The following is a 25,915-nucleotide window of genomic DNA, read 5'->3' as shown; positions in this document are numbered from 1 at the left end:
TGCTAGAAATGCATACTGAGGGATCCACTGCCTACAATATGAAGTGAGGCCTATGAAAGCCCGCACCTCCTTTTGTGTCTTGGGTGTTGGCATGTTAGCTATTAACTGAATGCGGTCCGGTGTAAGCTGCCTTCCCTCCTTGGACAGCGAGTGTCCAAGATAAACAACTCGCTGGACACAGAATTGCAGCTTAGAAGGGGACACCTTGTGCCCCTTTTCGGCTAGAAATTTTAAAACTGTCAGTGATGCTTTTTCACATTCTGGTTCGCTTCTTGCGGTGATCAGCAGATCATCGACGTATTGGAGCAGAGCAGTGTTAACTGGCATGTGGATACTGTCTAGTTCTCGTTTCAGTGCTTGGCTATAGATGCTGGGGCTTTCTGTAAATCCTTGAGGTGCGCGTGAGAATTTAAAGCTACGTCCATTTAAACTAAATCCGAACAAATATTGGCTCTCCGGATCTATTGGGACGCTGAAAAAAGCATTCTTGAGATCAATTACAGTAAAGAATGTTGCTTCGGAATCAATGGCTGTCAGTAATGACGAGATATCTGGGACCACAGGGAATTGTGGCACAATGCATTTGTTTAACTCGCGCAGATCAATAACCAATCGATAGACTGGCGGGGCCTTTGGATCTGTTCGTTTAAGAATCGGAATTATCGGTGAATTACATACATTGGAGTCTGTTTCCACAACTACTCCTTGGGCAATGAGCTCGTCAATGATTTGTAGTAAAGCCATTACAGCATCTGGTGGTAACTTGTATTGTCGCATTCGTGGTAGCACCACTCCTGCCTTTAATGTGACTCGGTATGGTGTAATATTCATGCAACCAACATCAGTAGGGCCTTGTGCCCATAGACGTGTAGGTAAAGTCTGCAGTCGGGGATCCATGTCTCTAGACACATAGTGACCTTTAAAATCACGTAAAAACAACCTTACTCCTTCCGGAGAACAACATATTATAGCTCCTAGAGCTTTCAATGTCTTTATTCCTAACAGGTTTTCTGGACATGATTTAGTAAGCAATAAATCTATAGTTCGGGTCAAAGGTCCTATCGTAAGTGGGAGAGGCTGTGATACTTCATTAACAATAGGTTTTCCTGAAAAACCAAGGGAAATATTCTGTGAGCCTGAGAGGGGTGCCCCTGGAACTTCACTACGTTTTATGGTTGTTCGACTTGCCCCTGTATCGAGTAAAAATTTTCTGTCTTGGCCTAATAATTCACTATGTACATAAGGTCCTTCTTGATCTACAGGGATCTCGATAAGGGGTAAGTCAACTTCCCTCTCTAGGCTAGTTCATGCGTAACGCTGATACTCAGGATATTCATACTGTGCGGTCTGATACATTTGTCGTGTTGTTGTCTGTGTGGCAGCAACAGGCAACGGTGGTGCAGCTGGCACAAACTGTATTGGCTGTTGTGCGGCTGGCATGGCCTGGGCATGCTGCAGAGCTCCTTGTTCATTCTGCTCTTGTCTAAATGGCCGTGGTCTTTCTTGTGTTTTACCTATGGCGATATTATGTTTTAAAACTGGACAATCGTGTACGTAATGACCTGGCTTTTTACAATAATTACATGTCCCTTTTACAGGTCCTGCTGAATCGGAATGTGTCATACCCTTTTTATGTCCTTCAGCTGGAACTGTCTGGGAAACTAGCATTTTCATTTTCGTGTCTTTCATGCGTCTGTGTTCATGTTCTTGTTCCTCTCTAATTCTATTGTGATGGTACTGTAACATTTGTAACATTTGTGATGGAGTGTTACCTTGCCAGGTACTCTCGAATTTTAATACTCTATTCTTTACTGGGGGCAGGGCATTTTCTACTAATTTTGTTACAAACAGATGTGGATATGATTCGCTACTTGCTTTTATGCCACTATTTATACCAAAACATTTTTCAAATCGGGCATAGTAATCACTAGTGTCTTCATCTTGCTTCTGTTTACAGGCTGAAATTGTACCCCAATCTTCCTTTTTCGTAGTTAATAAACGTGGCAGTACCAGTACTAATAAACCTGGTAGTGCTTTAGTTTTATCCCCAAGTCCTGCTCCTGCAGTTCGGGCCTTTTCTTCCGCTTCTAACACTGACCATTCTATCTTTTGGTCTCCTACCTCCCACTCTTTTTCCTTGAGTTTCTCATAAATACCAGCAGGCATCAATACCTTTAATATTGTCATAATGTCGGGATAGGTATACTCTCCCATGAGTAACATGTCTTTAATTTCTCGGTGAAAACCCGCTGGGTCTTTGTCATGACTGGGTACCACTTTCTTCATTTGTAACAATTCTATTTTTGATATGGGCGTATATACAAATACGCGCTTAAACTCGTTGTCCTCGCCTTTTATTGGGTGCACTTCTCGTAAGGGATTCTGTCTATCCATGTGATACGTGGTTCTTTCCTTGACGGGTAATGAGACACGGTCTGAACATACAAAAAGAATATACTGCTTTCTTGATTCTAGAATTTCTTTAATTAATTTAGTACCTGAACCTCTCCATTTATTCATAAGCAATTCAGTCAATATGTCAGGTAAGGGACCAGGGTCCGAACGCTGACTCCGATATAGTATAATGAGTTGTTGAATCATATAAATCCCAACTAACCTCTGTTCATCTGGGGTGAGATTCAAAAATGTGCGTACTACTGTATCATCACTGTATTTTCCGGGACTGTCCACCCAATGGACAGCTGCCCTGGCTAAATCTTGTTCATCCATAGAATCGAGAAAATGATAACCCCTTCGTTCTCGGAGTAGTTTGTCGGCGGTTTGGAACGAATGCTCGTTAGACCTTATATTAATTATAGGTATTTGGAAATTCCTGTTATTATCTGGACGTATCGGACGTATCGAGTCAGTAAGACATCTATTACTATTACAAGATCTTCCTCTACCTACATAGGCTATGGTGTCCGACGGTCCTGTGGGCAGTCCTGACCCTTCTTCCTCGCTTTGTTCGAACTCGTCTACCTCTAATCTTTCTTCGTGTAGGCGTTCTATTTCTTTACGGATCTTTCGGCACATGGCTATTATACAATTTTGCTTATCATGTCTCCCTTCTGATATATTCTGGCTCCATCTGGTAAGAATTTGCATTGCTTCCGGGTCTACCCCCGGTCGGTCTTGATTTCTGATCACACAATTTATGAGGAAACGTAACAGTTCCCCCTGTATCTCTACTTTCTGGTATTCCATAGCTCTGTTAATACATTCTGGATCTCGCCCTGTTTGGACAAAATGATATATTTTATCTAGATGCGCAGTCATTCCTGGTAACTTCCCTAAATACACTGCGGCTCGTCTGATACGCAATGATGCCAGGGTCATTTCGTCCTCTTTACCGGGCACAGGGTCATATCTGCAATCTATAAGAAGTTCCTTCAGCGTACGGGCGCTTATGAGTTTGGGTGTACGTGAATGTGCTGACTCTTGAAAAGTAAGTTTATTTATTCTGGGTGGCGTAGAAAAAATATTGGTAGCACCTCCCGTGGCCCCATCTGGGGTGTCGGGTGCGAAAGGATTCGTTGAACGTGATACGGCAACTACAGGTGTGGACACAGCTATAGAAGTAGCTGTAGGAACAGATGTAGAAACAGATGTGCTTGCCGGAACTTGTGACTCGATCTGTTGCTGTAGGGATACGGGTACTGGATCTTGGCGTTGGACCTCCCTGGTATGCGGTCTATGTGGGGCAGAATTAGCATACTCGGGAGCTGCGTCATCTAAATATGAAGAAAGAAAAACATCTTCTGCGGTTCTAGGATGCCCCTTAGGATGTACCTTTATTGGGAATAATGGGGGTGGCAAGTCTTTCGGTTTTTCTGGAGTAGCCTTAGGTAATCCTTCGGCCAGGAGGGGATACATACCATTCATAAGGGCATTTCTTTGCCTATCTACTTGTTCTGATTTCACTCGGATACCTTCCTCAATTAATAGATTTTCTCGAACTTTATTTGAACTCTCTTTATTCTTTTCTTCCTGTCTACGTGCTTTTTCCATACGTCTATGAGATTCTTTACGCCATAACTCAACGGCATCTTTCTGTGACTGTCTGACTTTCCTTTTCCATAACTCTTCCTCGACTTTCATGATGCACTCTGCATCCCAGGTTCCCGCTGTGGGCCACCTCTGACTTTCTGGTAATCCTTTGGTGTAGTCTACCCATAAATCAAGAAATAATATAGCGTCTAAGCCATGTTTGTGATACATGAAGTGCCCTGGAGTATCCCTAGGAGGAATAGGGACGGCTTCTTCGAGAACCCCTTTTCTAGTAGTGATCTGTCTTAATTTCGAAAAGAGCGGCATATTGGCAACTGATCCGATACTTAATTTTGAACACACTTAATACAAAAGCACAATAATGAACAACCATTCATACCACAATATGCAGGACGTTTTTAAACACATTAAACATTAAACATTAAACCTTTAACTGAAACAACAATGATGATCGTCTGCATAACTAATCACCAAGCATAATTCTTTGACAATAACTAGATACTTCGGAATACTTGATATACTGCTAAACAGTACAGATACACTGCTAAAACAGTGCAGACCGGATTTGTGTACCCAAACCCGTCTTGACCGGCACAACCTATGTGCACGTCAGAAATGCCTCCCCAGTAATGGTACTCACCGGGTAGCTTCGGAAACGGAAGGCCTCGGAAACCGGACTTGGACCGGACTGGACTCGACTCGACTCGTCGGAAACTGGACTCGACTTCGAACTGGTGGGTCTCTGTATACCTCGGATCTTGCTCTCTCAGCTAGGCTCTGGTCGGGATACTTCGCACTTCTCACCGCCTCGTCTGGGTGTTGATCGCAGCCTCAGTCGCCCCCGCTTGACCGGAGGGAGATACAGGAAATCCTGCTGGTACGCGTTATTGTCCGTCCAGCTGTGGCAGGAGACCGGGCCTGCAACTCACCGCCGGCGCGTGAGATGAGAAAGTGTCCCTATTCGGGCGCCATTCATGTGGTAAATAAAATTCCTTTACCTGGACTTAATTTGATACAGAAACATAATAAAATAGCTCAGTAAAATGAGAGGCAGAATCCGTGGTATTAGAGGTTCGGAATGGGCTTTATTCCAGTGATCGATTATAATCGGTTGCTCCAAGTTCCATCACCACGGGGGTTCAGGAAGTGAAGTACATACATTATTGACATGAAATGACTTTTATAGATCATACATTACAATGAAGCGAATGCAGTAGGCGTAACAATTGATAAGGAAAATGACGATTTATCTGCGTAACCAGAAATGGGTGTAATAAGGAGTAAAAAGGAACGTAATTGGTTATGATGTCACATATAGGTGGATCTATAAGATAATACTTGGCATAGATGCGCGCGCAGCAACATGACGTGTAATTGACGTGTAACTAGGGGGTGAAGGGGACTTGACATTTAGCTCTACATGTGGAGACAAGAAGTCTGGGGGGTCAAGTCAACCTAATCCTAAATCATATCTAACATCCTATGTTTAAAGAACTATGTTATCCACGAAAGAAGGACTCTCGGACAGAATCTATTCTATACTGACTGTGCGTGCGTGTACAAGCGTCTAAGTGTCTACGCTAAATGCGAGGGCAGGAATCTTCCATAGTAACAGGACTATGAATTACTTGCATAAAGACAGAGAAGCCGGGCCTTTTGCTCGGTAGCTGGAAGAATGTTTACTTAAACTACTAGGCAGGAATGCATCGGCTGAGGGGGAAGCAGATAATTCGAAGGTGAAATACAGTTCTTGGCAGAGAATAGGCTGATGTCAGGCTTCGTAAGCCGCGCAGAGAATGAGACAAAGTTCATGGTCACAGATGCAGGCTCAGACTGGAGTTTTCAGAGGCAGAAGGCAAGAAGAGTTTGATGGCAGAATCAGGGCCTACTTGCCTAGACTGTAAAATGGAGTAACTGAGCCATATAAAGCCGGTGGCCTTACGTACTTAGGAATGGAATATCCGGCCTATTCATGGCGGATCTGACAGAGGACATGTTGACGGTGGACGCACATGTATTTGCGTCTTCATAACTGGAACTGGAGGAAACATACATGTACTTGTAACATGCAAATGGAACTGTTGGGGTCCAAGATAGGGGACATAACTGACCAGAAAAATCCATATTTCCACAGTGGCCACAACATCTGTTGTCGCAAGATCTGCCAATGCCACAGGGAGGGAGGGTGACTCTGGCGGAGAGTCCTCTGCACCGCAGACGCCTGCACCTGAGGATCCCCCCCGAACAAGAAGAGGGGTGGTCCGAAAAAGGACATGTGAGACGCAGATGTCCATGCACATCCCCCAGGGCCTCAAAACCTGTTCTGGAAAATGATCTTTGTGCGCAAACCGTTCACCTTGTCATATCTAACACAACTCGCCTACATGACATGGAGGGTTCATGTTGGTCCAATTAAGCAGATGTCTGTGGACTTTACTCTGGACATTTCAGCTACCAACACTTCCAACTCTACTGTGAACTTTGGATTCAAAACCCAATGTACAGCACCCACCATCCTGTGCACTATCCTCACACATGTTTGTAAATAAACTCACCAGTACACTATACTTGCCTCTGTTGTGATTCCAACTTGTTATGTGTCATGGAGATGTTGATCTGCGAAACAACACAGTACATCCCAAATACTACAGCAATTTGATCACCGTTATGTGAGTCATGGTGATGTGACACATGTGAGGGACACACACCACTATGGCACCACAACACTTACTCACCATGGCCATGTAAGTCATCCCACACAATGATGTTGACCTGAAATACATTGGAATGCACAGATACCACACCTATCCACATTCAGTGGTAACAATCCCACAGTTGAGGTAAGCAAATGTCAGTCAGATGTGGGAAGACAGACAACGCACATAACAAAGCATAGCACAGGTTCATTACACATCAGCAACATGTTTATTCCACAACAGTTGCAAGGTAATTCTACGTTACAGTGGACACACGGTCACAAAGTATCGGCGAATTGAAGTCCAGGGGTGTGCGGTACATCACTTGATGGGAATTGACAACTTCCACCCTGGTGTTGGATTCTGGGTGTTGGGGGTCAGTGTTGACCAAGCAACAGGCAAAGTACCCTCGTAAGGACAGACACAAAGCACAGTCAAAAGCACAGCAGAACAGGAGAGAAATGCAATAAACATGCACAAAACATGTCAAAATAAACCTACACAGAAACAAGTTGGCAGTTCGACACTATTGTGGAGTACAGACCACCTGAAAGGACACATCACTGCATGCATCCAGTCAAGTAGCACACAGACACAGTCAAACAGCAACAGAGCAGCCCCAACACATTTCAGGCTAACTCAATACATTGACATAACAACCCTGTAAACTCACATTCAGGTGAAGAAGTTGTTGATGATCTGTGTGCGGACGTCACCCTCATCATCATCATCACTGGCATCGTGGCCCAGGCCTGGATCCTCCACAGGTGGTGGAGGTAGGTCATCGTCACTTCTTCCGCACTGCCATGTTGTGTAGCATGCAGCATACAAGGTTAATTTTGCACACCTTTACAGGGTCATATGGGAGGGCCCCTCCGGTCTTGTCCAGGCAGCGGAAGCGGCTTTTCAGGAGACCAAAGGTCCGCTTAATCACCCTCCCGGTCCGACCATGTGCCTCATTGTAGCGCATTTCGGCTGGTGTCACAGGGTTCCTGAGGGGTATCAGCAACCACGGCATGCTGGGGTATCCGGAGTCACCTACATGCAAACAATTGAACAATTAGTTGTGTTTTGAAAGAGGGTGGAATACAACATTGCCAAACACACACAATGGTAAACAGTCAGTACACACCGACAAGCCAGGCACGCTGGTCTGGCATCTGTGACATCAGCGTTGCAATGCGACTACTCCTCATGATGTAGGCATCGTGCACAGAACCGGGGAAACGTGCATGCACATGTGTGATACACATGTCTGCAAGACATACCACCAGAGCATTGATGGAGTGGAAATGTTTCCTGTTCCGTTATGCCTGCTCATGTGCCTGTGGTGGTACCAGGGCCACATGTGTACCATAAATAGATCCGATGACGTTCGGCATCCACCCTAGTGTATAAAAAGCATCCTTTATATCAGTGAGTTGATCTGGGCTAGAAAACTTGATGTACAGGTCAAGAAAATGCAACATCCCCTCCAAGACATTGCGTAGCACACGACTGAACATAGTTTGCGACATACCACCAGCAGTAGCCACAGTGTACTGAAAGGTACCAGTAGCAAAGAAGTGCAGGGCTGCCATCACCTTCACCACTGGGGTCAGTGCTGTAGGGTATGTCCGGCCAGGTAGCAGATGTGGCGCCAACTGCTCTGCCAACTCCTCAATCAGTGGCCTGGTGAAGCGGTACCGTCGTATGCAGTTGCATTCCTGCATGGTTTCAAGGTCTGGGAATGGTCTATGGACAGCTGGTGCCCTGCTGTACAGAGATGAACAAAGGAAGATTGTCGATTAATCCACCATGCGGCTATGACCAAGCAAAATATCACATGATACATCATGACAATACACAATGTACTGAGGTGTGTGCTGTTGAGTATGGACACATATGTCACCTACATGCACATCACCTCACATCTCAAGTGCACATGTCTACATAAGTTCCATGTAGTGCAATGGCCAATCATTGGGCTGTGTCACAGTACCTATGTATTGTTGTCACTTTACAAACACACACCACAGTGACAAGTGAGGCCTGATGTCTCCCAGGCATCATAGCTCTTTGACAGGGTCCCTGTATTGCCACATGGACACTGGCATGACATGGCATATCATGTACATGCCACAAAACAATTGTGAGTCCCACAGGTAGGGGCCACTGTTGTCTCTGCAGGCCCTACATGGACGTCTTGTAGACACACACACAACATCAATGTTTATGCACAAACCACATGGATATGGAGACTGTCTCCCATTGGGCACATTTGATTAGCCACATCTGAGACACAACATGCACACAGACTGTGGGTTTACATCAGAATTGTGGCTATAGGTCTCACTGTGACGTACATACCATCACACCCAGGACTCAGGGTATATGTGACATGTCCTAAACATATCCAACCTGCAACTGTGTCCATGACTCATGCCCATAACTGTACAGTTGCACATCACAGTGGTAATGTGCACAACACACAAAGGATTCTGTCCCCATGAACACGTGCACAGCCTGGGAGTGGCTGCACAAAAGCGCCACACAACAAACCAAATGTTGCCCCACCAAAACACACAGGTAACGCAGCCTTTCATGCCATGGGATACAGTGTGGCACATGCTGTAGTGTGGTAGGTGTGAACCTGAGTCCCTGGCAAGCAATTGTGTGTGGAAAATGTCAAAAAGTCACACCAATGTCAACCGACGTGGGTGACATCTACAGAGACGCATTGCACAGTTCAGGACCGAGCCGTGCGTACGCTTAGCCATAGACTGCAATGAGAACCGATGTGGGTGACTATCATGCGTACGCATTGCACAGTTCAGGACCGAGCCGTGCGTACACTTAACCATTGACTGCAATGAGAACCGATGCGGGTGACTATCATGCATATGCATCGTGCAGGGATGGACCGAGCCCTGTGCACGCCTTGGCCATTGAATCAAATGGAGACGGGTACGTGTGGATTTTCAAAATACGCGTTGTACAGTCAGTTGACCGAGCCGTGCGCACCCATTGGCTCTGGACTGTCATGAAGACGGACGCGGATTCAAAACTTGTCTGAGTTGTGCGCTGGAAATTCAGTTGGATACCTACAACAATGTTGCAATTTCTAGGGTATTATGAAGGTGAAGATTTGAATGATGCGGAAGATGTGTACGAGTCGTACAATTCCATGGATTGGCCAGATTCATGGAATGCAACCGTGTTGGACCTATTACTTGGGACACATGGCACAGATTCTGCCTCTACAGCACAGATATAAGGCTGGCTGACCCCAGGGAGCCAACTTGCTTGCACTACATGCATACTGGACCACATCTCTGATACTACTGCTGCTGTCTCTAGATCCTCTGGCTACTGCTATGGCACGTACTCTGGAGAGGGCCCCAGCCTTCACAGAGGAGGCGAACCAGGCCCTGCTGGATGAGCTCCTTCCACAGTACAGCAAGCTGTATGGGAAACTAGGGGAGAAGGTGAGTGTGCAGTCCACTGCCTCCGTAATTGTGCATGTTGTCTGATTAGCAGTACTAGCAGTGTGTACACCAGTGGCAAGCGTACTCACTGAGTACTTTCATCCCCCAAAGTGTGTAGGTACATGTAATGGACAGGTGTTCTGCAGCAAAAGTGCATTTGTGCAAGCTTCAACTTTCCATGCAATGTTAACATGTCAGACATGCAGGGCATTTGTCCATTTCCATGGGTGCACTACCTGTGTAACTCATTTTCCTTTGTGTTGATGACATGTATATCCAACTGTGTGTTAATGGACATTTAACTTTGTCATCCTCACAGGTTGATGCCCACCAGAGTAGGAGATCTGGCTGACATTCGCCCGGGCAGTTCGATCAGTGGGGGTCTACAACGCTGGATCCGCAACTTCCAGAAGAGGTGGCAGGATCTTCGGGGCCGGATCCGGAGGATCACAAGGGTCCAGCTGAAGCTGTCACCTCCTCGCAGGAGGGGCGGACACCGGACCCTGACCACCCACATGCTCAGGATTCTGGCAGTGGTCTTCCCGGACCTGGATGGGCAGCTGAAGACCAGACAGCAGCAAGGAGGGGGTAAATTCATGCCTAATCTGTGTACTATGTCTGACATGCTATTTGCAGTCTTTTGGCCTGGTCACACTTCCACATTACTCAGGTCTTGTAGACTAGGACTCATGTCCCACAATTGTGTGATGCACCCTCCTCATCTGTTCCAAAGGTGTGGCCCCTACAGTCTGTGGCTTGTGTCACTAGGGCACTGTGTCCCTGCAGTCAGCTATGCTTCAGGTTCCGGACAGCATCTGTTACTGTGACTCTGTTGTGTGTTTCATGGGTGGGTCAATTGTTTACACAGCGCCTGAGATCTGACATGTGATCTGTGTGTGCCCTTGATATGTGTTCCAATTACTGGTGTGACTCGCCACATGTGTCTGGGGTATTTCAAATACACCCATTTAGCAGGGGACTCCAAATTGTGGGCCTCAGGAGTATATATATCAAGTGTGTCACACATGCTTAGCCACCTGACTACTGTCCAGGGCTATACACTGTTTCACGTAGACCTGGGCAATCATGCCTACTCAAGGGCATTTAGAAACACTCTGTAATCCCACTCCTGTGTATCAACTTGCAGGTTGTGCTTAGTGACATGCGCCTTCAGGTGTCTGCCTCTGTGTCATTGTGGTGTGGCTTCCTTTTCAGGACAACTGGGGTGTTCATGAGTTTGAGGGTCAGCAGGACATCTGAGATGTGACTACAAGAGACAAGACCTGTATGACATAGAGGTGTGTGATCACTTGTCAGTGCACAATGGTGTATGCAACTGTGAACTTCAGGCAGCTGTGTTTCAAGCACAGCGGACTGTGATGTGCTCATGTACAGGGAGTTGTGTTCGCAGAGACTCATATATCGGTTTTGTATGATGTGGGGTCATTTGGGTCCGGGATATGCTGTTTGCAGGGGATGGACAAGTGCACTTGTCAGCTGCAGAGTTTGCTTTACCCATGACCTATGATTGTGACACAGTGCATACTGTTGTTGTCTGGATGCCCTAACCCTGTGACAGAAGACAGTGATTACTGACTTTCCAGGCATGCCAGAACAATGGCATTTAACTTGCTATGAGTGATCCTGCATTGGGCTCAGATGTGCTCCATGCACCCCATTGTGGCATTAATTATCAGGAAATGAGAACATCATAGTGTGTGTTGCTGGTATGCATCACAAGCATGTGAAATGAGACTCTGGCCATCCCTTCATCCTGACACCTGTACTGAGTCAGTGGCAAGAGATGTGATGTGTGTATAGTGATATACTCCTACATGTTCACTTGCATGTCCAACAAATGTGTAGGTGGTGCATGTCTGCACACTGGGGTATTAGCATCCAACATGCAACAGACATATGGGTGGAAGTCCAGGAGGGATATGAGTGCCATGGTTGATGGTGAGACTGACAATTGGCTTATTCTAAATAGTGTGAGCACTTTGAGCAGTGTTCAGCTGATGATGCCAGGGCTTGCCCTGTGATGTGCTGTACTCACTTTGGTGTGTGCGGTCAGTGCAGGTGACTGATGTTGTTCTTTTTTTCATAATTCTATCCAGATACATCCACGGCCACTGGAGGGGACAGCTCCATGGACCAGGAGGAGCCACAGAACCTGACTGGGACAGAAGGTGAGGAGTTGGAGGGACCCAGTGGCATCGAGGGCAAGTGGAGCCACACCAAGGAGTCCTCAGCACCATCCACCCCAGCTGAGGGCCACAGCAGCTCGGAGGATGACTCCCTTGTGGAGGCGGGTGTCAGCAGCCACCAAACCCCAGCTAGTGAGGCTGTCCCCGCCACCACCACCACCATCACCACCCTCCCATCACAGAGGTCTGTGGAGGCTCCCGTGTTCAGGAGCATGTCTCCTTTGTGCCAGGTACTGCACCCCCTGCCCCTGTGTCCCCTGCTGCCCTGAGTGTGGAGTCTGTGGACTTGCTTCAACAGATCCATGTAGGGCAGACATCAATGCTGAATGTCCTCCATGCACACACCAGTCTGTTGACACAACTGGTGTCGTTCATGGAGGGCATTTCATCGGGCATGTCTGCCCTACAGAGTTCAAATCAATCCATGGCCTCCTCCCTGACGGCAGCAGTGTCCCTCCTCCAACAGTCCCTCACCCCTCCTACCCCTGCCCCATCCACGATTCCTAGCACCCTACCTGTTCCAAGCACACACACACCAGCACATTCACCCAAACCCACAGACACGGGCAGCACACAAACACCCAAACCTCAGGAGACTGATACCACACTCACAGGGGATGGTTTTCAAACACACACACAGGCATCCACAAACACTCCGCAGTCCTCCAATACCTCTCCCTCCAAGACACCTTCCCTTGTCTCACCTGCAACCCCATCTCCCCAGAAGCTCTTCCTCTGTGACCTTGGTCTCTTCCCCACTGATCCAGCAGATCCAGCTTACAAGGGGAAGAGGAAGTCCCCACACACAGAGGGGAGTACCCCTCACACCCGGACACCCTCCCCTAGGTGCAGTCAGACTGAGGCCCCCACCCGCATGTCCCCCCACAGCCAGAAGAGCAAGACCCCACCCATGCCCCGCAGCTCCATGACACAGTCTCTGTCCTTCATCCCCCAGGCCACCACTCCAGAGGATCCCTCACCACACCCTGCCCCAGGTTCCCCCACCCACAAATACACCATCCCCAAAATGCTCTGGCCCACACCCCCTACCACTTGCTCTTCCACCCCCACTCAGTGGCACAAACACTCAGACTGTTTGTGCCACTGATGTGGGGACCGTGCCCCCCCCTCTGTCCTGCCGACCTCACCTGAACCCTATTCTTGTTCCATGGAGTTGGGCACTGCATTGGCATCCACGAACACCCCATCTGACTTGGGCACTGCAGTGGGGACCCAGTCCACTCCATCTGACCTGCCCACTACAGTTGTGCCGGCACCCACCCCATCTGACTTGTGCCCCACAGTTGTGACTGCACCCACTATGTCAGACACCTCCACTGCAGTTGCCAGTGACTCACCTGCATCCAATACCCCTTCACTGCCTCCTTCTGCTGAGCCCTGATCCTGTCCCTGCGGTGCCTGGCCTGCCTCCATGTATACCCCTCCGAGTGGATGTCCCCTGACCTTACCAGTGCAGGCAAGCAACGTGTGACAGTTGTCACTCAAATCACATTGTTGACATTTGGATGTGGACAGGCCAGTGGCCTTTGTTTTCAAAGGACTTTGAATTTGCATTGAAATTTGGCTGAATAAAGCATTTGTATTTATCCTTGTGAATTTGATTTAGCTGTTCATTATGTTGATGATGTTTACCATGACCTTGCAGTTATAATGCTGGATTCCAAATGTTGAATACTGAGGTGTTGATGTGAGGTACTCCATGTGGTCCATGAGATAGGTATCCTATTCTGGTCGGTATCCATGTCATCCTTTGCAGCTAACTGGGTGTGTCATGATTAACAATTTGAGAACATCTCTGTAAACATTTCATTTGCATGGTCACATCTGTGGCTTGCACACATGCACATATGATGTGCTTCCCATTGTCCAATGTGTCTATTTCCCTGACTGTGGGTGCATCTCCACTGGACCTGCAGGTGTGGGCATCATTGGTGTAGAAGCAACTGGGTCCTCTGTGCAAATTGCTGGACATTTGTATTAAGTATGTGCAGATGACTTAAGGGACACTCCCGTACCCAGGCTGTTGTGACCAGAGCCTTCATTGGGTGGTAACTGATGGCTGACTGACCAAGTGTTCTGCTGACATGACTGAGACCTGCTGGGACTATGTTTGGCACAGCTGAGCTTCCACAGGAGTTGAGTCCCCTCAAGTAAGTGTGTTGTTCCGTGACATTGCCTGGGCCCATGGTGTGTGTTGTGTGAGCATGTGTGTGTGTCTACATCCCTTTCATACACAGGCAGTGTTCCCTTGATATGTTCTTGTTGTTAATGCTTGCTGAGTTGTACTGTGTTCATCTCACATCTTTATCCTGGACTACCAGATGTGTGGGGGCATGAGACACTACTGTTAATTGGTGTTTCATTATTGGGATTTGTTAGTTCTGAGTGGTGATTATGTGGTCAGACGTCAATGGGACACAGTCATGGGTCCCCAAGGCACTCCTTTGTTCGCAATATCATGTAGTTGTCCCTAGGTGGTACCTTTCAGTGATTGAGACATGTGTATGTGTGTGTGACTGCTCCCACTCGTCAGGTTCAGGGCTGCAATTTTGGCAGGTGTCAGCATGTGGTTCTCCTTGGCTTCTACATTGTCCTGGGACTGTGGCAGGGATTCCGAAGATTACGGGAGCTTTGACATCATGGCCATGTACTGCATACTGTGTAGGATGTCTGTCATTCACCAGGGTTGTAGGCTGTCCTTGTGTAATCAGTCTGTGCACCTTAGTTCCTCCCAACATTACTGTGTTTGTCATGGGTGCATGTGCAATGAAACCTGTCCATGTGGGCTTCACAGATGCACATTGGTGCAGTTCAGGGTGTGTGGTGTTGAGGTTGGACAGATGTGAATGTTTGCATGGATGGGCCCCTAGTTCCCGTTTGTCCATGGATGACGAGCCATGCTGAGTGATTTGTGTTTGTGTAGGTGTGATGTACGTTTGTGGCACAGGACACATGTCTGGGTTTCACAGTTTGTACGACATCTACCTTTGTCATCACAGTGGACGTATCATGCATGCTTGTGTCACCCCAATGTCTGGTCCCTGGGGGTAGTGCTGTTGTGTGTCAGTCTCTTGCTGTGTTGGTTGCTGTTCATTCCAGCTTGTGTCACATGTGTCTGTTGTGCTCCCTCTCATCTCACAATGCCTGATTGCCCACTAAGGGGGACCCAAGGATGGGTTACTTTTGTATGGCACTGTGTCCACATCTGTCTTACTGTGGTTCAGCCCCCTCATGTGTTGTGCGGTTGCCTGGGGATACTGACACACAAACACACATGTTGTGTCAGAAGTGCAGTGTGAGGTTGCCTGTTTGTGTTTGTCCATCTGCACCAGTGCATTGGTATTGCTGTTGTGGGCCATTGTCTGGATGTTGTTTTTGTGATATTCCCTGCTGTCCCTGTGAGTCATATAACATCATTCTGGACATTCATCCTGGTTGTTAGGTCCCATTGCTGCCATGGAATGGGAGTTTGTGACCTGACACCTAGAGTCTACACATGATGTTTTGATTTGTGTGTCTATTTTCGAGATGTGTCTATGCTTTGTGATGGTCACTTCTGCTTTTGTGTCATCGAACACTGTATGCAATGTCAGCCCTCATGGGTGGTGCTTGTCTGCACATGGCCGAGAGTATGTTAGGATTTCACAGCACTGTTACCCTCACCACATCTCTGTGGGTATGGGACACAACCACTACTTTGCCCCAAAAGTGTTTCATGTGTTGGGACCAGGAATCATACATGCTGTTTGGCATTTGCAGCTTTGGCCATGATGATACTTACCTTTTGGTCACTGTGATGGGGGGTTTTAGACCCCATCACCACAATGCTCAACATTTGCTGCAGTTTGGAACCACACACTTAACTTTTGTTCTACACAGTGAGGGGGTGTTAGTGCACATTGACACAGTGTAATTGTGATGCTTGCCTTGTGTATGCCACACTCAGTTTTTACTCACACATGTGATGGTAGTTACATTGTATGTTCGAAGTCATATTCACTGTTGTGGGCATTTGTCATAGACTACACACTGTTGTCATGATGTTACGTGGGATGTATTTTGCAGACATACCTAATGTTGGTGTATGATGGATGTGTGGAGCATCACCCAACCTATGGTTGGGAGTGGCAGTAGTGATGGGCCACATACGCCCTATGAGTGGGGGTGGCAGTAGTGATGGGCAACAGGTCCCCTATGGGTGGGAGTGGCAGGAGTGATGGGCAACAGGTCCCCTATGGGTGGGGATTGCAGTAGTGATGGGCAGCAGGTCTCCTATGAGTGGGGGTGGCAGGAGTGATGGGCAACAGGTCCCCTATGGGTGGGGGTGGCAGTAGTGATGGGAAACATAAGCCCTATGAGTGGGGGTGGCAGGAGTGATGGGCAACAGGTCCCCTATGAGTGGGGGTGGCGGGAGTGATTGGCCACAGGTCAGCTAATAGTGGGGGGGACAGGAGTGATGGGCAACAGGTCCCTATGAGTGGGGTTGGCAGTAGTGATGGGCAACAGGTCCCCTATGGGTGGGGGTGGCAGGAGTGATGGGCAACATAAGCCCTATGAGTGGGGGTGGCAGGAGTGATGGGCAACAGGTCAGCTAAGAGTGGGGGTAGCAGGAGTGAGGGGCAACAGGTCCCCTATGAGTGGGGGTGGCAGGAGTGATGGGCAACAGGTCCCCTATGGATGGGGGTGGCAGTAGTGATGGGCAACATAAGCCCTATGAGTGGGGGTGGCAGGAGTGATGGGCAACAGGTCCCCTATGAGTGGTGGTGGCAGGAGTGATGGGCAACAGGTCCCCTATGGGTGGGGGTGGCAGTAGTGATGGGCAACATAAGCCCTACAAGTGGGGGTGGCAGGAGTGATGGGCAACAGGTCCCCTATGAGTGGGGGTGGCAGGAGTGATTGGCAACAGGTCAGCTAAGAGTGGGGGTGACAGGAGTGATGGGCAACAGGTCCCCTATGAGTGGGGGTGGCAGTAGTGATGGGCAACAGGTCCCCTATGGGTGGGGGTGGCAGTAGTGATGGGCAACATAAGCCCTATGAGTGGGGGTTGCAGGAGTGATGGGCAACAGGTCCCCTATGGTTGGGGGTGCCAGGAGTGATTGGCAACAGGTCAGCTAAGAGTGGGGGTGGCAGGAGTGATGGGCTACAGGTCCCCTATGAGTGGGGGTGGCAGTATTGATAGGCAATAGGTCCCCTATGGGTTGGGGTGGCAGTAGCAATGGACAACATAAGCCCTATGAGTGGGGGTGGCAGGAGTGATGGGCAACAGATCCCCTATGGGTGGGAGTGGCAGGAATGATGGGCAACATAAGCCCTATGGGTGGGGGTGGCAGAAGTGATGGGCAACAGGTCCTCTATGGGTAGGGGTGGCAGGAGTGATGGGCAACATAAGCCCTATAGGTGAGGGTGGCAGTAGTGATGGGCAACATAAGCCCTATGAGTGGGGGTGGCAGTAGTGATGGGCAAAAGGTCCCCTATGGGTGGGGGTGGCAGTAGTGATGGGCAACATACGCCCTATGGGTGGGAATGGTAGTAGGGATGGGCAACAGGTCCCCTATGAGTGGGGGTGGCAGTAGTGATGGGCAACATAAGCCCTATGGGTGGGGATGGCAGTAGTGATGGGCAACTTAAGCCCTATGGGTGGGGGTGGCAGTAGTGATGGGCAACAGGTCCCCTATGGGTGGGGGTGGCAGTAGTGATGGGCAACATGAGCCCTATGAGTGGGGGTGGCAGGAGTGATGGGCAACAGGTCCCCTATGAGTGGGGGCGCCAGGAATGATGGGCAACAGGTCAGCTAAGAGTGGGGGTGGCAGGAGTGATGAGCAGCAGGTCTCCTATGGGTGGGGGTGGCAGTAGTGATGGGCAACATAACCCCTTTGAGTGGGGGTGGTAGTGGTGATGGCCGTGCAACCCCTATGGTGGCCTGTTGCTAGTGGAAAGGCTATGGATCCCCTGGGTGTGTGTGACATTTTGCGGGTACGTGTCGTTTGTTTGTGTGGTGAGTGTCTGACTTACCGTCCGAGCCGTCCGCATCTGTTCCTGATCCGGTCATAGATGTACAGTACTGGTATGACCTGCGCGATGGGATTCATGATGTGTTCGTCTCATGCACGCTGCTTGTTGCTCCGTCTCGTACCCGTTGCTAGCTGGTCCGTCTCGTAGCCGTGGATTGTGTTCTGGCGCAAATCCTACCTGATATGCTTCTTTTCCGGATGCTGTGACGTGATGAACGTGGTGACCTATCCGGCGCGCATGATTTGCGCATCGTACTTGTCCGGCCGGAAACTGCTGTGGTAACTGCTTCCGGGCGACTCGGTTCGGCGATCAGCGGTACGGCTCGTACGGAAAATGAAGCTTGAATCGCAGCCTACGTGTCGGTCGGATTTGTGTCAGTTATGCACATCGTACTTCATCGCCCGGACGGACCGGCTCTGGGTAAGAGTCGGTCGCAAGGTAAGGCTACAAACAGCTCTCGGAGAGCTGTCCGACCCGGAATCGACCCCTAAGTGGCAGATTTAAAATTGAGTTGCATCACACTTGTGCCACACAAGGGGGTGCAAAGCCGACTCCACTAATAAATAAGTTAATCAGGCCACACAAAGCCAACTTGCATGGCCCTTCATGGATTGCACGAAAATCACTGCGTTGCATTACTCTGCCCCAGGGAGGTGGAGCATGGGTGTTCCCACACATTCACCCATGGATTTTGATGCATTTCCAGATTTACCATTACTGGCAGACCTGGGAATGCATCAAAATGCTATGCCTCACCAGGTGAGGTGCAATGAGAAGAAATTGCCTTATTTCTTGTTGTTTCTTCATGCAGCGCATAGAGAAAGATGAAGATGCCTAAGAGGATTGTTTTTGAGCAGGAAGGCGTCTCTTCCTGCACAAAAACAGTCCTGTCTGCAATGCAGGCACCCTCACACCATGGTGCAAGGGTGTCTGCATTTGCACTAGACACCACATAGTGTGTTAGAAAAGGACCGGAATACACTGCATCATAGTAAATCCGACACATTCCTGTACTTTCATGTAACACAGTGCAGCAAGGGGGCTTGCTGCTCTGCATGAAAAATGATAAATCTGCCCCTAAGTGTGCAAATCCTAAACATAGAATGAAGGCATGCGTGTCAGTTACAGATAATGGTATACAGTGGTAGCAGACGCTGCCCTGGTTACACTGTCCTGAGAGGTTATGAAGACATATGCAAAAACAGAAGGTAAGATTTGCTCTACCACATACGAGCCAAATTTCTGAAGAAAAAATAGCACGTGCAATATTCCTCTTGCTTAATTTTATGACGCGATTATGTGTACAACTCTGAATTCATCAAATTACCAAAAGATAGGCACATAATATTGTAAATGTGGAGACAAACGACATTTCATTCCATTTGCCTATGCACATTATGCGAGATGACACGAAACACACATACTTTCACTCAAAATGTTATCAGGTATAATCTTTGCACTCACTTTTGTGAACAAATGTTTCTATACACCTATGTGACTCAAATGCAATATGGCAGCACTCAAACATGAGGGGCAAGATTATGAACAAAGGAAATCATATAACTGACACATCAGACAACAATCACTTACTAGAAAGAAAGTTCAAACAAATATACATAAATAGCTGCTTGCGGCATAGGATCACACTCCTCCACTTTGACTGTACATTGTGAATGACTCAGACTTAAAGGAAAAACTCAGTACTTATAACATAACAGGTGTTTTTAAGGTGCACGTTCACCCAGGGCAGGTCTGTATCCCAGTTCTCCCCTCGCTGCTTTGCTGAGTGTTATCCTCTTAGCCTTGCCCTTGGGTCCGTTTTGCTGGCCTCTGTGCCTGTCATTTTCTAGTGTAAAGGTGGTCCTGCAAGTTTGTGTCCATTTTGCTATCCTTGTATATATATATAACAAGCAATTAGTGAATCACTCTTAATATGCTCCAGACTCCTCCTAACTAGATTTCGACGCGGACGCATTTCAGCCTTAGATGTTCTTCAGGCCTCTTAAGGACAAGGACAATGGTGCAAACACTACATGAATAAAAATAATAAATATACATGTATTTGTCATTCACTATTTCTGACCTGTTATGTGTGAATAGCATGTTGGCTCTTTCAGACAATGGCCTGTGTATTAAAAATGGCTACAGTGCCACCGAAATAGTGCAGGAATTGCAAACGATAGTCGGGTGACCTATCAGTAAAACATGCAAGTGTGGTTCAACAGGGAGACCCCACCCCAGCACCTTGTGACTTCGAATAAACAGGGGTGGAAAGTTAGACTCTCTGGGGGTGTGCCGGAGATGTGTGCATCTATAGCCGAGGTGTCCCAAGAAATTTCATAATCGAGACATACTTAGATGTACCGTAATAATCCTCTCTATAAATTACATCAATGTATTCACCTGTCGGATGAACTCACAGATCATGTCAATATTGCCTATATCCGTGTCCACCACACAAGGTCTATCTCCCTAGAAAAATCAATAATTCAGACACATTTGTGAAGGTGCCTCTGTATGTAAGGCGACCACTAACTAACTGTGCTTCTTCACTATCAGTCACCTCTCCTTCACAGAGGCGGACCTTCCTTCGTGCACACAACTCGCATGAAATAGCTCCGGAATCACTCGCTGTTTCCCTAATAACAAAAACGCCAGTTAAATGACTGATTCCCAGCACGCAAACACTCCTGCTCTCCCTTTCTCATAACCCCTCTGAATTCACTTACTTAAGGCCTTACTGTTCCGCTGTGATTTAGAATTTCTTCGTACCGCCACCCCATCTGCGTGTGACAGAAACTCTCCAGCTATCCTCCCGGTTTCAATCAAGCAGATTGACGTCATAGCGGGAAGTTCGATATCAAAAGAGGACTGTCTAATTCCTCTATGACTAGAACGCTTACCCTTTAACGCGTCCTATAGTCACCATGCAAACGCAAATCAGGATGCGACTTACCATCCCAATGTGTACAAAACAAATATTGCACGGTATATATAAGAATTTACATATATACTTATAAATTATTATATAGTGGTCAGTCTTAGCAAGTACTACAAAAGTGGACAAAAACGCTGACACCCAAATAATATTTAACAAGTTCTAAATTTCGGGGAACAATTCACCCGCATTAGACCGGATTTAAAAGAATACGGCATTCCAAATGTTATAAAAGGTACTACACATATTTGCTTTGGTTCCATGTTCTCAGATACGTTCCAAGATTGCCATAGTCAAAGTCGGACGTGACTTTAGGGAATCCGACAGCATGAACAGCCTCACTAGTACTTCTATAGCTAGAACGCATGCATCACTCAGCGTTCTGACGAATACTATAATGTAAGTATGATACACCTCTCACACATACTTATACATTATCTGGGCTCCCAGAAAAACGGCCACGGTGGCACAAGTGAGGGGCAAAAACAAAAGCAACAAAAAAAGTGTGTGCGCTGAAGGGCTCAATAAACAGCACTGTTGAGGGAAATTCTTTGTTGTCAAACTCCAGCTGTCACACACTGTACACTAGTACCCACTATGGGTCATGTTTTGGAATTACAAGGTGTCATGGTCAATGCCACTTAGACCAATCCTATTCGCCAGGATGCCTCTCACACACAAGGTTCACAATCTTTGTCAATAATCTATAGACATATATACAAATGCATTGCTGAGAAATTATATACAATGTGATCAAGTACAATCCAGAGCCTACGTTTAAAACATCACTTCTTTTACAATATCTAAATCCTGTCAGTTTCATCGTAGCACAAGCTGGTCATCTACAGCGAAGAACCTATGTTAGTATCACATTTAGTGAGATGTCTAATTCAAGTCATCTTTGTCCTCACATATTATCAAGTTGCCCAATTAGCAAGCTTTTCAATCATAATAGGGCCCAAATCTCATCCCGATCATTCAGTCCTTCACTTGATGTATGAAACTTCTCTATCATACGGGCCTCCAACCGATTGAGATTCATTTGTAAAGTGGTTTTATTATGTGTTTTCACCACTATTAACACTGTCCACATTAAAAAAATTTCATCATGTCCTTGCTGTTCAAAATGTTGGACCAATGGTGCCCCTTGTGTTTTACAGCGTATACAGGACTTGTGTTGTAATACTCTCATTTTGACAGCTTGAGTGGTTTGCCCAATATACACTTTACCACACGGGCATATTACAGAGTAAAATTCATTTTTTGTATTGCAGTTCGAAGAACTCAATTGTGTATGTTGTTTATTATTGATCTTGATGGATTTAGAATAACTTGTATTTGGACATGATGATCAATTATTGCATCTGTAGTGACCTGTCACTGCTGGTAGGCATAATAGGCCTCTTAGATCCTTCCTCGTTGTTTGGGCACGTGCCGCTCTCGCTAGATGCTGCCCTAAGTTTTTTACTCGTCGGAATGCAAATAAAGGCCACCGGATATTTAGGTGTTCTATCAACCGCAAGTTCCGTAAGATGATTTGTTTTACCTTATTTGCCTTGGGATTAAATGTGAGTACACATGTCAACTGCTCTGAGTCTTGTTTAGCATTGGGCACGAGGAGACATTCGCGAGGAGTGAACCAGGCCCTTTTCAAAGCCCCCCGGACAAGTTTCTTTGGGTAACCCCTTGCTGTTAACATTTTTTTGTAAAATTTCGGCATTCCTAAAGTAATCATTCTTATCGGCGTAGTTTCGTCGAACTCGCAAAAACTGCCCGTTCGGTATATTATCCTTAAGGTTTCTTGGGTGACCAGAGGTATATTCTAAAAGAGTATTACGATCAGTTGAGTTGGTGTATAAGTCCACCTCTAGTTTCCCATCTTTGTCAATGACCCAAACTTCTGGAAAGTTGATTTGAATATTGCTCGAAGTTTTAGTAAACCGGAGGTCCCCTGTGCGGGAGTTGAGCCACATATGGAACTGTTGCAGTGTTTCCTGTGATCCGTTCCATATCATGAAGACATCATCGATGAAGCATACCCATTCAATGATGTGCGTATTAAATGGGGTAGCTTCATCAAAAATATATTGCCTTTCATAATAATCCATAACCAGATTTGCTATTTCCGGGGCGAAACAACACCCCATTGCCACGCCCTTCAGTTGTAAAAACAGATCATTTTTGAAAGCAAAGAAATTGTTTTTAAACACATATGGGCTAATACTGTCAAAAATTCTGTTGGTACCTGGTGGGGTCTGGGTCTTGTGTCAAGCACCATGGTCATGACCACCAATGCTTCGTCTTGTGGGATGTTTGTATACAAACATTGGATGTCGAATGTGACAAACAACTGTCGGTCTCTAGCAAACATCGAATTCTCTATCTTAGAGATCAGGTCCAAAGTATCTCTCACACAGGGTTTGGTTTGGGCCACAAATGGTTTTAAAAACACATCAATATATTTCGCCAAAGGTTCCACCATTGAACCGCATGCCAAAATAATCGGCCTGCCCGGCAGGAGTTTTTATGTATCTTTGGGAGTAGATATATAGGTGCCGATTCCGATCCTGGAAAAACCGGGTACGAACCGTCGGTCGGAGCGTTTTCTCCGTCCGACTCGTACCCGGGAAAAAAACATTACAAACATGCAAGTACGATTCGCACGGAAACACCATTTCTGTACAAATCGTAAAAAACACCGACCAACGAAAATATACATACAAATGTGATCCGGGAAAGCGCCGACGTGACGTCGGGACGCTTGCAGGCTGCGTTTCACGAACCAGGAAGTACGATCCGCACCGACGTAACCCCGCATGGATAAAATTCTCCGCCTGCCAAAAACTGCCGGGAAATCAGGACGACGCGTGCAAGGAGCACCTGTACGTGACGGACAACCATGGACCCGAACCTACGTGTCATCCCAGCCCTCATAGCAGTCCACCTGCTCTACAGGAACCGACGCAGACGCCGCAGAAGGTCAGAACAACACCCAGGGGCAAAGGGGGGGGGGCAGGGGCAGGACACAAAACCCCCACCCAAGTCACAAATCATACATGCCCTGGACATACCTGACCTTCAGGGCCTGGTCACTTCGAGTGGGTGGGGGCGTGTCCTGCAACGGAAGTGGACGTACACGCGAACCGGCAACACAACAAGTCCGGTACGTACCGTACCCACGCCTTAAGAGTGTGGGTACGAGTCGTACCACGCCCACCCCTACGTCACCCCAATAATGGCGGTACGGCCCGTACCCACGTTCCAAAGGCCTGGGTACGGGCCGTACCCCCACCGTGTATGTACGACGTGTACCAACACCCCAACCGTGGATGTACGGACCGTACCCACACCCGCGTACGTATGGAGGGTACCCCCACCCTAACAGTGTATGTATGGAGCGTACCCCCACCCCAACAGTGTATGTATGGAGCATACCCCCACCCCAACAGTGTATGTACGGACCATACCCCCACCCGTGTATGCATGGAGCGTACCCAGACCCGCGTATGTTCGGAGCGTACCCCCATCTGTGTATGTACGGACCGTAACCACACCCGCGTACGTACGGAGCGTACCCCCACCCCAACAGTGTATGTACAGACCATACACCCACCCGTGTATGCATGGAGCGTACCCAGACCCGCGTATGTTCGGAGCGTACCCCCACCCGTGTATGTACAGACCGTACCCACACCCTCGTACGTATGGAGCGTACCCCCACCCCAACAGTGTATGTACGGACCGTACCCCCACCCGTGTATGCATGGAGCGTACCCAGACCCACGTATGTTCAGAGCGTACCCCCACCAGTGTATGTACAGACCGTACCCACACCCACGTACGTATAGAGCGTACCCCCACTGCAACAGTGTATGTATGGAGCATACCCCCACCCTTACAGTGTATGTATGGAGCGTACACCCACCCCAACAGTGTATGTATGGAGCGTACCAACACCCCAGCTGTGTATGTACGGACCGTACCCACACCTGCGTACGTATGGAGCGCACCCCCACCCCAACAGTGTATGTACGGACCGTACCCCCACCCGTGTATGCATGGAGCGTACCCAGACCCGCGTATGTTCGGAGCGTACCCCCACCCATGTATGTACGGACCGTACCCAGACCCGCGTACGTATGGAGCGTACCCCCACCCCATCAGTGTATGTATGGAGCGTACCGCCACCCCAACAGTGTATGTATGGAGCGTACCCCCATCCCAACAGTGTATGTACGGACCGTACCCCCACCCGTGTCTGTATGGAGCATACATGGCCAGACACAGGAGGGGTGTGTGCAGAGTCCTCCCAGCAGTGCCCAGACGCAGGAGGGGTGGGTGTAGAGTCCCCCCAGCAGTGCCCAGACACAGGAGGGGTGGGTGCAGAGTCCTCCCAGCAGTGCCCAGACACAGGAGGGGTGGGTGTAGAGTCCCCCCAGCAGTGCCCAGACAAAGGAGGGGTGGGTGCAGAGTCCTCCCAGCAGTGCCCAGACACAGGAGGGGTGGGTGCAGAATCCTCCCGGCAGTGCCCAGACGCAGGAGGGGTGGGTGTAGAGTCCCCCC

At 48.0% G+C, this 25,915-nt stretch overlaps 1 long non-coding RNA gene across 1 annotated transcript in view; it reads right to left on the bottom strand.

Annotated features, from left to right (window-relative positions):
• The window catches only part of LOC146817175 (uncharacterized), a 184,154-nt gene extending 162,933 nt beyond the window's left edge, over nt 1–21,221 (bottom strand). The window contains exon 1 of the long non-coding RNA XR_014962497.1: nt 21,144–21,221. This is a non-coding gene — a long non-coding RNA (uncharacterized LOC146817175). The remainder of the gene's footprint in view (nt 1–21,143) is intronic.
• Nucleotides 21,222–25,915: the final 4,694 nt, after the last annotated feature.

The sequence above is a fragment of the Triturus cristatus genome, chromosome 6 (genome assembly GCF_964204655.1).
Source record: "Triturus cristatus chromosome 6, aTriCri1.1, whole genome shotgun sequence".
Taxonomy (NCBI): Eukaryota; Metazoa; Chordata; class Amphibia; order Caudata; family Salamandridae; genus Triturus; species Triturus cristatus.
Note: the sequence above shows the minus strand (reverse complement) of the source record. Positions and strands in the feature narration are given on the sequence as shown.